We start from the raw sequence: 16,155 nt of genomic DNA, 5'->3' as shown, positions 1-16,155 counted from the left end.
CGCATATGTTCGTCTGCCCCTCGATTGGGATGGAACATGTTACATTGCCTTCCTACTGCCACCAGTTTTTCTAGCCCCATCTGATTATCATAGAAACACACATCTAGTACACGTCAGACATAGAAGGGAGATTGAGTCCCCAATTGTCGATCAAACTGAAACTGCTCTAGAACAGTATACAGATTTCAATAAAGGTTTTTTCTTCTTTATAGGCCCTATCCAGAATAGTAAGTTAATACGTAGATTAACCAGAACCCTTGAAGCAGTAGTGAATGAGACTACTTCTGCTCTAGGTAACTTAACCGAAGAGCAATCTGCTATGAGATTTGTCGTGCTCCAAAATCGTCTCGTTCTTGACGTCATACTGGCCGATAGAGGAGGAGCATGTAGAGTCATCGGATCTAGTTGCTGCATTTTCATTCCTAATAACGCGCCGTCTGTTTATTCAGCTATAACCAGACTTCATAAAATTGCCCATCAGTTACACCAGAATCCAGGCACCTGGACATGGTCCGGTTGGCTATGGAGTATCATATCTGCCTGGGGATGGAAAGTATTGTCATTCCTAGGTATTGCAGTAATGATCATATTCAGTTGCTGCCTCTGTATACAATGTGGCCCTGCGATTTGCGGCATTTGTGCTACCTCTTGTATTCCTAGTCCTAAGTCCCGTTCCAAGACAATTCGAGACGAGCAAATGATGCTGTATGAAATAATAGATTGTATCATGAATATTGATGTTTCCTGATGGAAACGTAGGGCACAAGGAGGGAATGTGGAAAAGTAAATTTTGCCATGTTCTGTGTGCCTACGTGTTCCCCATGTTATGCCATATGTGCATGATCGATATGCATGTATTCCCTATGATCGATTAAAGACGCAATTATAGTTGTGTCCATCTCTAGTATGCCAGTTTCCAGTCTTCGTGAATACAACGAATATCAGGCCTATGTAAAGCTACGTTGCCACATTTCACAGTGTGCACGTTAATTCATTGAAAAGTCCCCGTTTCTAGGCCTCAAAAGGGCCCGGACTCAGATTCAGCTCCTGTTTCCTGAACCCTCTCCGAGGAGCAATACAGCCCCCACCTGTATCTCTGACCCTTAGCTTACTTCATGCCTCGCAGTGCCCGGCTCGGCCTGGCTCTGCCTCTCAGTCTGCCAAGAGTATGTTATGATTCTAGTTATCAGTCCAGCCCTCCTTCTCTGCATTCCTAAGCTACTGAATCGCATCAATAGTTTCCGTCATGGTCTAGCCTTTATGTCTCCATGTAAGAGAAATACTGTATTAATATTCATAGAATATTCCTCGCACACACACTACATATAGGATTATGCATGCACCAGTCTTAATGTCTGTTAGCCTTTGCCCTGATAACTTTTGGATTCTATCAACATGTTCTCTAAACACTAGATACTAGATAGGCTTTAGGTACATGTCGCCCTGACACTCCAGACTTTTCGTCTCCTCTTCTAGCACAGAAGTCATAGCCCCCCAGTCCTCCTGGTAACACGTCATTGCCAGTTTGTGCGCACCACTAGGTTAGAGGTCCCAGCTGCTCAGGTAGCCCCCTCCATGTTTCCGCCCCTTTTTATGACATATTCTGTTACGTTTACATCACATGTCTATGTATACGCCCTGTACACGCCTTCTTGTTACATCATTTCTGCCCTTATCTTTTGCGACTGCTACAAACTCCGCCTACTGCTACGCCTACTGTATTGAATACCATGTAAATGTTTTAACTATATATACTTGTGCACTGTTATTAAAAGTTACCATTCCTTTGTCCCTGCCCCAGGCAGCTGCCATCCCATCCCCGTACAGGCTGTCCTGTTCCAGTCCTTTATGCTTAATTAAAGCCTGTATACTCCAGCTACCTCGTATCTTGACTCTTATTTATTGAGCTAACCGTTTATTAATTATAGTCAAAAATAGTACCGGTAATTAATTATTTATTTACCACATCCCTCCTGGTAATAGTAACCCTCTTGCGATCTTATGAAAGTGCCTCAGGTTATTGGGTCAACCTCACTAAGTCTTGCGCCCTCAACCTTACATTGTCAGCCCCGGACATCCAGGTCCTGCAGGAGATGCTCCCGGTCCAATGGACTGATAAATCAATCTGGTATTTGGGTCTTGATCTGACTCCTATGCTATCAACTTGGACCTCCGCTAACAGGCTCAGATGTAGGCCGACCATACGGGAGGACATGCGTAGATGGAAAGACCTTCACCTTGCCTGGCTACAACACATCAACGCCAGTAAGATGTCTTTTCTCCCTAAAGTCCTATATCTCTTCCAAACTCTCCCTACTCCAATACTCCAGGTGGACATTTTAGCCCTTCAGCTTGATTTTACTACATTTATCAGGGGGACATCTTGCCCTCACTTTTCTAATACGTTTCTTATGCTTCCCCAGAGTCGGGGTGGGTTTGCATGCCCTAATCTTTTGAAATACTACTGGGCCTATCGGAATGGGTAGTCTGTGAAAGTGAAAAAGACTGGTTTCACTTGGACCAGGCGGTATCATGTAGACCCTTGTGGAATTTAGCGTGGCTGCCGCGAGGGGCTCCCCCCCATAGTGCGTACATTGCCATACCTACGAGGACGGTGCTGGACATATGGGATAAACTAGCGACGTCTAGGGGACTTACATCATTTCCTTCGCCCAACACACCAATAATGCGTAACCCTGGTTTCCCCCCAGCCCTACAACCGCAGGCATTTGGGGCTGGGCTGAAGGTGAATGTTGAGTCATACAGGATCTTTTTCATCTCTCAGACGGTGCGCATATGCAATACTATCAACTGCGGCACTGGCTCAGCTCCCCACTGTTTACACAAGACGCCACTAGACCACTCACCTCCTTTGAATCTTTGGTCTGCATTTGAGGACTCAAAAGGTCTCATTTCTAAAACCTAGTCTGTTCTACAACAATCCCAACCCCCATACCACATGGTTATCAGACACGGTGGGCCGCAGACTTAGAGGAGGACATTCCCTCGGAAGCATAGGCTCTATTGTGGAGGGACATTCCTATGGTCTTTCGAAGCATGCCGCAATGTGAATATGCTTACAGATTGATTACAAGATGGTACTATACTTCGACTCGTCTGCATCAGATGTTTCGTGCCTCTCCCCCGACTTGCTGGAGATATCTAAGGGGCAGAGGAGATTTTGTCCATGTTTGGTGGTCCTGTCCTGGTCTTGCCTTATTTTGGAAAGAGGTCCTCAGTCATATCAAGGAAGTGGTGGGATTCCCGATCCCTTCCTCACCATTGGTTGTGCTTCTGGGTGTTAAACCTACCACATTGGCAGCAATGACAAACGCCGAGTGGCACCTAATCCTTCACCTGCTGGGGGCGGTCAGACAATTCATTGCCTTATATTGGAAGAAACCACACCCTCCCCCTATTGCCATTTTGTTTCTTCAGCTGTGGAATGTTCTAGCTTTAGAATATCTTACAGCCCGCATTAATCACACAGACACGCTTTGAGCGCATTTGGCAGCCATTGATACAACATCTCTCCAAGAGTGGGCACTCTCAAATGGTTCCCCTGATTAAGGGCACTGCAACTGTTTGAGGATTCGATTGAGCCGTTTGCTAGATGGCATACACCAGACTCCCCTGGCTGACTTGTTTGACTCCACATATGGGTATTCCCATCCCTTGAGTCCTCTTTGGCCCCCAAACTAAACCCTAAACTATTGTAGCGCGTCCAGCCCCTGCGATCTCCTCTCCATAAGGAAGCTTCCTCCGGTTGCTCCTTCTGTCCTGTTTCTTTTTTTTCTGTCCTTTATCAGACCTTTCTTATTTGTCTGTTCTATGATTGGCATCAGAATGATGAGAATAGGATTTTAATTTGGAAAGTCTATATTACTTTTCAATAGCCTCAGCTAAATGGACGGGGATACCTTTCATTTGTAATTACTTTTTTTTTCAAATTTAGCACCAATTGGAACAATCCTTTTTATGTAGAATGGAGCTTGTGCCACAAAGATGCACTGCCTTAATATTGTGTTTAAAATATTGCCAGTCGATAATATCATTGCTGTAATATCATGATGTCTTATCTTGGGATAATTTTTCAAAGGTAAGAATATCATTTTTTCCTCATTGTCTAATATCGCATTTACTATGGAGTTTTTTCAGATTTTTATAAGTAATGTTGCTTATTATTAGTTATTTTTAAAAGTAATTTGTTATGTAATTTAATTTTGTTATCATGTATATTTTTTCGATTTAAAATGCTTTAGGAGTGGCTTTTAAGGTTAGCAAAGGTATTGGGTCAGAAGTTTTTTATTAGTTGCTTTATGTTATATTTTTAAATGTCTTTTCTTTCAAACATTGTATGTATTTATTTTATGGAGGTTATAATAATTAGAAATTGAGAAATATATTTATTTGTGTTAAATATTATTATTTATGTTTAGTTACTGTTTAGATAGTGCTTTGTATTATTTTTGTAATTTTCTTCAATTTATCTTTGAGTACCTTTGAAAACGTGTATATATTTGTATCACATTTGATCTTTTTTATTTTGAATTTAGCTTTTGGAATCATGTTTTTAAAATAATGTTATACATTTTCATTTGTAATATATTGTAGTTGTTCCTATTGTGCATTTATATTACTGTTTTTATATAATTGGTCATGTTAATGCTTTCATTATATTTTTGTTGTTTTGTTGTTTTTATGTAATATATTAAGTATACATATCTTTTGTATTTCTAATTATAAGAAATTGGGTTTATTGTGTAAATATTTACTTGTTTCCAAAATTTTAGATTTGGTAGAAAATGTTTAAAAGGGTGAGTATCAAATGTAGTCCCTCACAACAAAAAATTGGTTATGTTTTAAAGTGGGAATTGTAAATATGCCCCACAAGTCCACCACTTTCCCCAATGTGGATACGTTTGCAGTGAAAATAGTAAATCTATCCCCCCATAGTGCAACACTTTCTGTAATGTAATTACATTTGTAGTAGGAACTTCCTCAACACTGAAATGTCAACACTTTCCTCAATATGGTTTGGAGTGGGAATAGTTAGTTGTAACCCACTCAAATTCCAACACTTCCCCCAATGTGTTTAAGCTTGGAGTGGAAATAATAAATAAACTGCGATACACAAAAAGTTCAACACTTTCCCTAATGTGGATAAGTATAGAGTTAGAACAGAAAATCTGAGCCCCATCTACCCAAAGTTCAGCACTTTCCCCAATATGGTTACCTTTGCAGTGGGAATAGTAAATATAACCCCACAAAGCCTACCTCTGTTCCTAATGTGCTCACGTTTGGATTTGTATTAGCAAATGTTAACCCCTCTCTCCCCCAAAATCCAACACTTTCCCCAATATGGTTACATTTGGGGTGGGATAGCAATCTAAGGGGCTCATTAGGATGGCGGACGGAAGGACGACCGCCGTCCTGGAGTAGGCGGAAAAAGCCTTTTTTCTGTCCGCCTGCCGCGGACACTCCGTCCGCCATATTAGGATGGGAAACACTGTCAAATTTCCATACGCGGCAGAAGAGCACGCACCGCCGCAGAAGTACACCCGACCCCGCGGCGGACGCACCCAATCCAGACACACCGCTGTACGGAATGACGTCTCCGACCATCCTCCAAATCACGATGGCGGTAAACACACATAAAATCGCTGCGGAAAAACAACCTGCCTGAACATGGCGGAATCACCACAGCGGAGATACACACATTACATTACATTACATTACATTAAGCAGTTTTATAGCGCGCTCAATTACTGCCGGAGTATCCTGGCGCGAAAGGGAAAAAGAGGAACAGTATCAGCAAAAGGTTCAGACCCTACCCACAGACTAGACAGCCAGTCTAAATAAATGAGTTTTTAGCGCTTTCTTAAAAGCCATGAAGTCAGCAATACTGCGCAGAGGGGCCGGGAGCGCATTCCAAGCACGCGCGGCTTGCACTGCCACAGAGTGTCCACCAAGCCGGACCCGCCGAAAGCGTGGAACCAGCAGCAGATGTTGAGCTGCTGAACGCAGGTCACGGTTGGGGGAGTACCGCAAGAATCGTTTCATCAGATAAGCAGGACCCCGCCCGTTGATGGCTTTATGGGCCAGAGTCAAAATTTTGAAGGTGATCCTGTGCGGCACCGGCAGCCAATGTAGACTCTTCAGATAACTCCTAACGCTAATCCGCCTGGAGATATTCCCCAGTAATCTAGCGGTAGCGTTCTGAATAATCTGGAGCCGCCCTATCAAGTAGGCCGGAGAGCCACTAAACAGAGCGTTAGCATAGTCTAGTCGCGAGAGAATCAGAGCTCTCGCGACTGACTCGCGAGCAGGGGCGGGCAGATACGGAAAAAACTTTCTGAGAGACTTCAAGGTCCCAAAACAGCCTCCAGTAAGCCTCTTGATATGCCCCTCAAAACGGAGGTCTTCCCCGAACCAGACCCCAAGATTCTTAGCCAAAGAATTTGAGGCACTTGGAATGGGGAAGCCATCCGGCCACAGCCGGATCCTAAAATCAGGGGGGAACCGGCCATAGAGCAGAATTTCGGTCTTGTCCTCATTACACTTCAACTGAGATGACGCTAACCAGTTGAAGACTGAGGACAGACAGTTCTGGATCTGCTCTGTTTCAAGGGCCTCTCCCAGCCAGGTAAACAACAGCTGTGTGTCATCAGCGTAAGCTATAATTTTGGCACCCAGATGTTCGGCCAATTCAATCAGGGGGGTCAGATATATATTAAAGAGCAGAGGGCTCAGAGTCGAGCCCTGAGGGACCCCTGTCAAGAGAGATCTAGCCGATGATGAATAGGGAGGGAGCCATACCTGTTGGGATCTTGCCGTCAGAAATGAGCTCACCACACCACAAGCAGATTGCCGTCATGGACCCAGCGATACACGCATTTCCGATACTCTTCGTGCTCCACCACCAGCAAGTCATGGACCATCATCGCCGACGACGCAGGTACGCCAACCCACCAATTGCAGTCGGAAGGGGAGTAACTGCCATGGCTGTGACGTCGGAAGGGGGAGTGTCATGTCTGAGAAACTACATTGACGATCGCACAAATATATCCACAATTCAAGTACACAACCAGGAATGACAACGACAAATCAGAAATTATGATTTACTAGCTTTATTCAACATAATAGGTGTATAATCTCAGAGTATTCAAGAGCATGGGCACTGGGTACAACAGAGCAGGTACATCACTGGCAGCACATGAGAGGGGCTAAGTGCATCAACAGTCCATTGCACTGAACAGGTACATCAGAGGCAGCACATGAGAGGGCAGAATGCAGTATCAGAACAGCAACGGGGCATTGTCGCCAACAGAGCAGGTACATCACTGGCTACCCAAGTACGTGTGTCAAGCGACCCGTCACAAGGACAATAATAATGTCAGGGTGGTTACATTTGTCAATCTACACACAAAGTAAAATGACATGTGAGTGATGGCAACTAAACCTCACAACACAGAATCTGGTGGAGTGCCTGAACTACTTGCCTCGGACACACTTCCAGCACCAGAAACTGGAGTGTGAGACATAGCCACCGATCTACTGACTGACACATGAGCCATAGACCCAGACACACCGCCAGCATCAGCAACAGGAGTGTGAGACACAGCCACCGATCTACTGACTGACACATGAGCCATAGACCCAGACACACTGCCAGCTCCAGCAACAGGAGTGTGAGACACAGCCACCGATCTACTGACTGACACATGAGCCATAGACCCAGACACACTGCCAGCACCTGCAACAGAAGTGTGAGACACAGACACAGCTGTTGTGACTGACACATGAGCCATAGACCCAGACACACCGCCAGCACCAGAAACAGGAGTGTGAGACACAGCCACCGATCTACTGACTTACACATGAGCCATAGACCCAGACACACTGCCAGGACATGTCCCTGTACACCGACCGACAAATACCATGCCTGCATCTGACACATGAGAGTGGCGGACACACACAGTGCCAGTACCTGCAACAGGAGAGGGCACAACTGACACAGTGCTACTACATGATGCATGACAGCGTACAATAGACACAGTGCCACTATCTGACACATGAGAGTGAACTGCAGCTGACCCACTAGGACCACTGAAATGATGAGCCACAGGGCTGTATGGGCCAGGAGGCAGGGTGGCTCTGGGAGCTGGGGACAGCTGTACTGGAGCGACATTGGGGTGGTCAGGTCTCACTGTTGTGTGTCTCCGTTTCTTTGTGAAATGTATGGGCACCCCGGACATGACTGGACTGGTAAGTGTAGTGGCATCATCAGACATCAAAGGTGGATCATGTGCTTGTGGTGGTCTTCTCTCTGGGGACGTGCTGGACCCTGCCTGCCGTTTGCTGTGGGCCTGCCTTCTGCCCTCTGCATCATGTGTAATGGGGGATGCAACAACAGTGTACTCCTTCCTCTGCTTCTGCGGGGCCTGGATGGGAGTAGAGGTATGGGGGGACTCCACCCACCGCTGACACATGTGTTGTACCTTCCTTAAACATCAGCTTCAGTGCAGCCAGGGGTGATATATGCCTGTCCTTGATGGTGCTCGTGTCCATGGGAGAACCCTTGGCCATGGTATGTGCCTTTGACGTAGGAGGTGTCCTGTCTCTGGATTGGCCCTTATCCCTGGGCGGTGCCCTGCCATTGGGTGCAGACCTGTCCATTGTAGTGTCCCTCTCCTTTGAAGCTACCTAGCCCTTGGGAGTGTCCCTGCTCTTGGGATGTGCCCTTTCCTTGGAAGTGTCCTTGTCCTTGGGAGTGTCCCTGCTCTTGGGAGGTGCCCTTTCCTTGGTAGTGTCCTTGTCCTTGGAAGTGTCCCTGCTCTTGGGAGGTGCCCTTTCCTTGGAAGTGTCCTTGTCCTTGGGAGTGTCCCTGCTCTTGGGAGGTGCCCTTTCCTTGGTAGTGTCCTTGTCCTTGGGAGTGTCCCTTTTCTTGGGAGGTGCCCTTTCCTTGGTAGTGTCCTTGTCCTTGGGAGTGTCCCTGCTCTTGGGAGGTGCCCTTTCCTTGGTAGTGTCCTTGTCCTTGGGAGTGTCCCTGCTCTTGGGAGGTGCCCTTTCCTTGGTAGTGTCCTTGTCCTTGGGAGTGTCCCTGGACTTGGGCTGTGCCCTTGCCTTGGGAGTTACTTTTGTGGGGGATGTCTGTGTAGCATATGAATCCATTTCCCCAACACCCCTTGATGATCCTGTGTGTCAACTCCAGTGTAGCTCACGTTGTCTTCAGAGAAAGATATCCTAGTCCTAGGGGATGGTGTCTGTGCCCTCCGTGCCCTGCCTTGCTGCCTGTGGCTGCTCCTAGTGTAATAACCTGAATGAGAGGCCTGGTCTGATAAATCACTCTCCACTGAAACATCAAGTGGTGTGGATGGTGGTACTGAAGTAGCACCCTGTCTATGCGACTGTACAATGGCTGTAGACACAGTGTTTGCCAATGACTGAACTGTTCTGTGGAGACCAGCAACATCGCCATGCATCCCCTCCATGAATGCCACCACCTGCCCCAACTTCCTATCGTGGTCTTGGAATGCATTGATCATGTTGGTCTGCCCTACACACAGCTGTCGCAGCAGATCTACTGCCTCTGCACAAAGTGCACTTTGTGTCACAGGGGCAGGCTCCGCGGTGCCTGCACCGAAGGCAACTCTGCTCCCCCTCCTCTGGCGAGCACGAGCAGTACATGTTGCAGTGGGTGGCAGTGTGGGCCCTGTGTGCTGTGTCCCGACTGAAGGTGTTGATTGCCCAATCCCTGTCTGTGACAACAGTGCTGACCCACCAACACTTTCTGAGGATGAGGACGATGGTGTCTCCACATGTGAGTCCTCAGGGACGGTTCTGTCCCCCTCTCAGTGGCTGCCCTCTTCAGTGTCAGTCTGCTTGTGTGTCATCTCGGATCCGGATGCATTGCCACCACTATTCTCCGTCGTCTGTGTGTCAGTGCCCTCGGCCTAAGCTGGAAGAGAGAGGGAAGAGATGTTAACCTAAGTGCCACACTCACGTTCTGAAGGTTACAAAGTCACACCGTTCCTTACAGTCGATTGACATGTAGCACCCATCCTGTACACGAACCACCCCTGCCACACATCCTCACATCATAGATCCATGGGTGTCTGTGAAACATGTACATCATACAAACAGGGCAAGTGCATGCAGACCACCACACATGTCATGCCATGGGACACCACACCTCAACGGCATGTCCTGCAACCCTCAAATACGTAGCAAGTGGTATGTCCACCTGGCGGACATGGGTGCTACCGCTCACTCCGCTAATGACACCAACATGCAATATATGCAAAAGATACGCACCACGGATGTCACTACTGTGTCTGAGCACGAATACATGCATGCACTCACAAGTTACAGACACATACAGTCTGCTTACCGCTAGTTTGTTGTTGATCCCCTCTCAGCCGGGCGGACAGGTCATGATGCGTCACAGCAATTATGCGGTGCATTAGAGGTGTCATGGTGCGTCGGGCAAGGCGGACTGTTCTTGGAATGATCCCCAGTGTCAACTCCGCAATATTCTTGCTGAGCCGGGATATGTCGTCCCAGCGCTTGTGGCAGTGTGTGTGTCGTCTATTGCACACCCCCACTGCCCGTTCATCACGTGCTATGGTCCTCCACACGGCCTTGCGAAGGTGCAGCTTCACCTACCAGGATGGGAGACAAGAAGGGAACGTCAGTGGACTGTTTGACATTCATAAACATTGCAGAAACACGTATCTACAAGCAGCCATGCGCAGTACAACACATGTGAAGGTCCCACAGCACACCGCCAAGCTTGCAGAGGCAAGGAGTCAGTGACCACCTGATGCCCACCAACATGTTACCCACTTCACTTACAACCTGTCCGGGGGCACCCTAGAGTCGTTCATAGTGGCTGAGCACACCGTCCACAAGGACATCCAGCTCTGCTGCGGTGAAGGGACGAGACCGGATCTCTCGCACTCTCGACATGGCAAGGTCCAGGACTGTGTCACTACAGCAGCAGTTGTTGGATGGCTCTGGAGCAGCAGGTGGAGGTGACGGTCGCAGGCAGAAGTGGCTGGAAGCAGTGAATGTGTTCTGAAAATCTTGACACATATATAGGGCCCTGAGCTCATATCAGTGGCACACGTCTGCAGCAATTGGTTTTCCCTGGATGCATCATTCAAAAAGAGCCAATGACTCGCATTGGTGTGGCGGTGCACGTCTTCCGCAATTTTTGAATGCGCTTACGCGCAACGCGTAACCTGTTCCCATTGGCTATATGTGCACGGACCGTCACGTACACACACCGGCAAGCGCATGTGCGCGCTACCGCGACGGTGCATCATTTGAAAATAATCAGTCACTGGCGCTGCTATGGCGGTGCACGCATTCCGAGGGGGCGGTGCAGGCCAACACATACATTTAATGATGCAATCTGGAATTGCAGTTGAGAAAACCCCTTACCGTGTTATTGCGTCACCCACCGCCAGTCCAGGCCGGGCACCCACCGCCAGTCCAGGCCGGTCACCCACCGCCAGTCCCCTACAGGCACCCACCGCCAGTCCCGTCCGGTCACCCACCGCCATTCCAGGCCGGGCACCCACCGCCATTCCAGGCCGGTCACCCACTGCCAGTCCCGTCCGGTCACCCACCGCCATTCCAGGCCGGGCACCCACCGCCAGTCCAGGCCGGTCACCCACCGCCAGGACTGGGCAGTGCCAGGCTCGGTGGTGGGTGGCTGGCCTTAACTGGCGGTGGGTGGCCGGCCTGGACTGGCGGTGGGTGACCGGCCTGGAATAGCGGTGGGTGACCGGACGGGACTGGCGTTGGGTGACCGGCCTGGAATGGTGGTGGGTGACCGGACGGGACTGGTGGTGGGTGACCGGACGGGACTGGCAGTGGGTGACCGGACAGGACTGGCGGTGGCTGACCGGCCTGGACTGGCGGTGGGTGCCCGTTCGGGACTGGCGGTGGGTGACCAGACGGGACTGGCGGTGGGTGACCGGACGGGACTTGCGGTGGCTGACCGGCCTGGACTGGCGGTGGGTGCCCGGACGGGACTGGCGGTGGGTGACCGGATGGGACTGGCGGTGGGTGACCGGCCTAGACTGGCGGTGGGTGACCAGACGGGACTGGCGGTGGGTGAGGCAATGACACTGTAAGGTGTTTTCTCAACTGCCATTTCAGATTGCATCATCAAATGTATGTGTTGGCCTGCCCCGCCGCCGCGGAATGCGTGCACCGCCATAGCGGCGCCAGTGAGTGATTGATTTCAAATGATGCACCGTCGCGGTAGTGCGCACATGCATTTTACGGGGGGTGTAACCGGGATGGTCATTGACCATACAGCATATGTCATGCTTAATTGCTGTGTAATCGGTCATCTTCTGTGTTGGTGGAAGGCGTCCCCAGATGGCGTATGTACACACACTGCATGTCTCCACACACATGTAATCTTCTTAGTTGTACGTGTGTGTCAGGACATGTCTGGAATGCTGGAAGAATATTGATGTGAAGTCTATGGACCGTGTCCACGTGCGACATTCATGTCCATATGTTGCATGTGTGCTCATACTGTTGACCTTGCCAGTGGTTAACAAAGGCTAGTGATGTGGGCCCAAGTTGCGTCAGATGTGCATGGCGACGTGTTGACGTCTTGGGGACAAACGTTTTCATTTCTACACATCTACACTGTACCGCAAGGGTGTGTACACACATTCATTAGCTGTTGTGAGTGTGTGGTTTGTGTGTGCAAGTAACAATGATGTGTGTGTACATGCATTCTGTGTATGCGTGTCTGTTGTTGTGTGTACATGCATGTCAGCTGAGGGGGCATTGTAGGTGTGTTCATGGGTGCATGAAGACAAGGAGGGTGTGTTCTAATTTCATGTTGTTTGTGCACGTACATGTGTGTCTGTGGGGACGCTTGTCCACATATGGGCCCTCAGTCATGTGTTGTTGCAATATGTGTCAACATGTGTGCACGTTACATTGTACATGTTAGCCCACAGGATGTTCTTTGTGGTTGTACATTGTGTGTGTAGTCAGCTCTATTGCCTCATATATTGGTCCGGTCACACATATCATCACTGTCTGCAACATGTATTATTAGCATTGTGTTGGTCAAGATGTGATAGTGTTGCACAGCTATGCGTTGTTGGTCATTTTACATCTGCTGCCATCTACTCCCACACAGGAGGGCTCCAAATGTGCATCGACCATACACTGGGCTGGAGGACATGGTTGACGAGGAGGTGATCCGCAAATACCGCCTTGACCGACTGAGATTGCAGGAGCTTGTCACACAATTGTCACCTCATCTGCAGCCACGCAGGACATACCCTGGAGCTTTCACACCCACAGGAAAGGTGACGGCGGCACTTCATTTCTTTGCGACTGGCACTTTCCAGTACACAGTTGGTCATGCCGGAGGGATGTCACAATCCATGTTCAGCATGGTACTGCGGGATGTTTTGAATGCCATGATGCTTTACAAGGATGATTACATCCATTTTCCACGTCCGGCACAGTTGGCAGCAGTCAAAGGGGACTTCTATGCCCTGGCCCAGTTACCACACGTAGTGGGTTCCATTGATGGAACACATATTGGTCTCATACCACCCCAGGCACGTGAAGCTGTATATAGGAATCGGAAGCACTACCATTCGATCAACGTGCAAGTGGTGTGCCTGGCTGACAACATCATCTCGCATGTGTGTGCCAGATTTCCCGGTTCCGCCCATGACTCCCACATCATGCGGAGCAGCATTGTCCCCCAACTGATGGCTAATCTGCGTCCAGAACGTGCGTGGCTTGTAGGTGAGTGTGCTGGAAGGACAATTGTGTTGTCAGTGTGTTGTGAGGACAATTGTGTTGTATGTGTGGCATGGTGTTCCCAGAAATCCTGGTAATGAAACTTGTGTCTGTCATCACCCCACCTAGGCGACTCTGCGTACCCAGGCCGCGGCTGCTGAGCCCCATCAGGAATCCTACTACCCCTGGTGAATTGCGTTATAATGATGCCCATGGGAGGACACGTCAAGTGATAGAACGTACTTTTGGACTGCTGAAGTCTAGGTTTCGCTGCCTTGACAAAACCGGAGGGGCCCTGCCATACTCACCAGACAAAGTATGCAAAATCGTGATTGCCTGCTGCATTCTCCACAACCTGGCCTTGCGCAATAACATTGAACTGCTCATGGACCCTGAAGACCAACAGGTTGCTCGGCCTCCCATCCCACCCATGTCGACTGATGAGGATAGTGGTGAGGAAGAAGGTGTGGACCAGAGGCGTCAGCTCATTTATTGCTATTTCCCTTGAATGTGAGTAACTACCGCTTGTGCAGCCCGACAATGCGTGACATATGTTTGGTGGTGGAGTGTGGATGTGATGTGTCTATGATGCCTGTTCTGGTATGTTATGTATGGAAATGTGTGTGTTAGATGGTGTACATGCAATGCTCCCTGTTGTGTGTCCTGTGATCCACTTAATTGGTGATGAGTATGGTTTGTGGGATGTTGCAGTACAGTGTGTTGTGATGGGTGTGAATCACTTTCCTGACCTGTGTTTGTTGTTCTCTCATTATCCCTTGGTCACTTCCACAGAGGCATGATTCTCAACAACATTGATCCCTGCACCTGGTAACGTTACATTCTAAGACAATCATGTGATTAAAACATGGAGCCCACACATCATTGAGTGTTTACGTGATGTTTATTTACAGGTTGAGGATTGAGGTTGGTGCATATTTACAAAGAAGTGTTGGTGGGGGAGTGAGAGTTGAAGGTCATGGCAGATGAAAACACCGTGGGGACACCACAATGTGTGATGTCCAGCTAGTCCAACAGACATGTGGCAATGGTTGGCATTGTGGGACAGGATAGTTTGCAGGGTGAATGGCAGGCTCAGACAAGGGTGAAGTCATTGGCGCCCCCTCTTAGAGCAGGTAGATGGACCAACACCACTGCTCTCACCGGGATCCAGCCTCGGACGGCCCCTCCGTAGCGGAGTCAGCTGTGGGGGCAGGTTGGTCAGGGGCCACCTCCCTGTCCGTGGGCTCAGGTGTGGGTGGCGGTGGTGTTGGTGACCGGTACCTCTGGGCACTAGGGTGAGGGGGTGGTGGTGTGGTGCGGGATAGCCAGTCCCTCCACAGAGCAGTTTGCTGGCCCATGAGGTCCACAATTTGGCCTATGCGGGTATCAATTGACCGCAACAGATGACTGTTCTCTTGTGAGTCTTGGTGGGCCCGATCAGACTGTGCCTGCGACCGCTCATAGGAGGCATTGACTCTGGCGATGGCTTCCAGGGTTTCGGCACCAGAATGGGGTGGGTGTCCTTCCCCACCTCGCCGGACAACTGCACTCCTGGTTGTGAGCTGTGCCCTCACCTGTGTCCTCTCACGTCCACTCTCCCTGCTTGCATGGGATGTTGATGGTCCATCATCGGCTGATGGGTCAGGCAGGGTGGCACAGGCAGGAGTGGTGGTGGTGGTGGTGGTGGAGGTGGTGGTGGTGGTGGTAGCTGCACAGCTCACAATGGCAGGTGTTGGTGTGGTGACACAGGCCGAGGTGGTGGAGGCAGTGATGTCCTGGGAGCCTGATGGCCCTGGAAGTCTGCTTGGCCCGCATCGTCCTCTGCGCCTGAGCTGGCAATGGGCTCGTCCCCAGAGAGTCCATGCTGTGAGGGGGGCGACTGGTGCTGGCGGTTGCTGGTTTCGCCAGTCAAGTTGTGATCACCTGAGGGACAAGATTATCATGATCAATGCTGTGGACATTACATGTTTTTGGTAACAACATTACAAATCAATTACCTCTCTCACACACCCCACCCACCTCTCGCACACACCCCCCACCCACCGCCACCCTCCCTGTGGACATGGGGGCCTGTTGGGAGTTGTAGTGCTGGTCTCTCACACCCCCCACCCACCGCCACCCTCCCTGTGGACATGGGGGCCTGTTGGGAGTTGTAGTGCTGGCTGCTTTGACAACATGCAAGGCTGGGAAGGTAGGAGGCAACATTTGTGTTTGGTCATGGTGTATGCATTTGAGGCCAGGACTTCACATTTGGGTGACTGTGTGGTCCACATGCATGGATTGGGGCCAGGGAGATGTGTGTTGGCAGTTGTGCATGGCAGACCATGGCAGTGTGCTCATGGTCATTGGTTTGTACTT

The sequence above is a fragment of the Lissotriton helveticus genome, chromosome 3_1 (assembly GCF_964261635.1).
Source record: "Lissotriton helveticus chromosome 3_1, aLisHel1.1, whole genome shotgun sequence".
Lineage (NCBI taxonomy): Eukaryota > Metazoa > Chordata > Amphibia > Caudata > Salamandridae > Lissotriton > Lissotriton helveticus.
Note: the sequence above shows the minus strand (reverse complement) of the source record.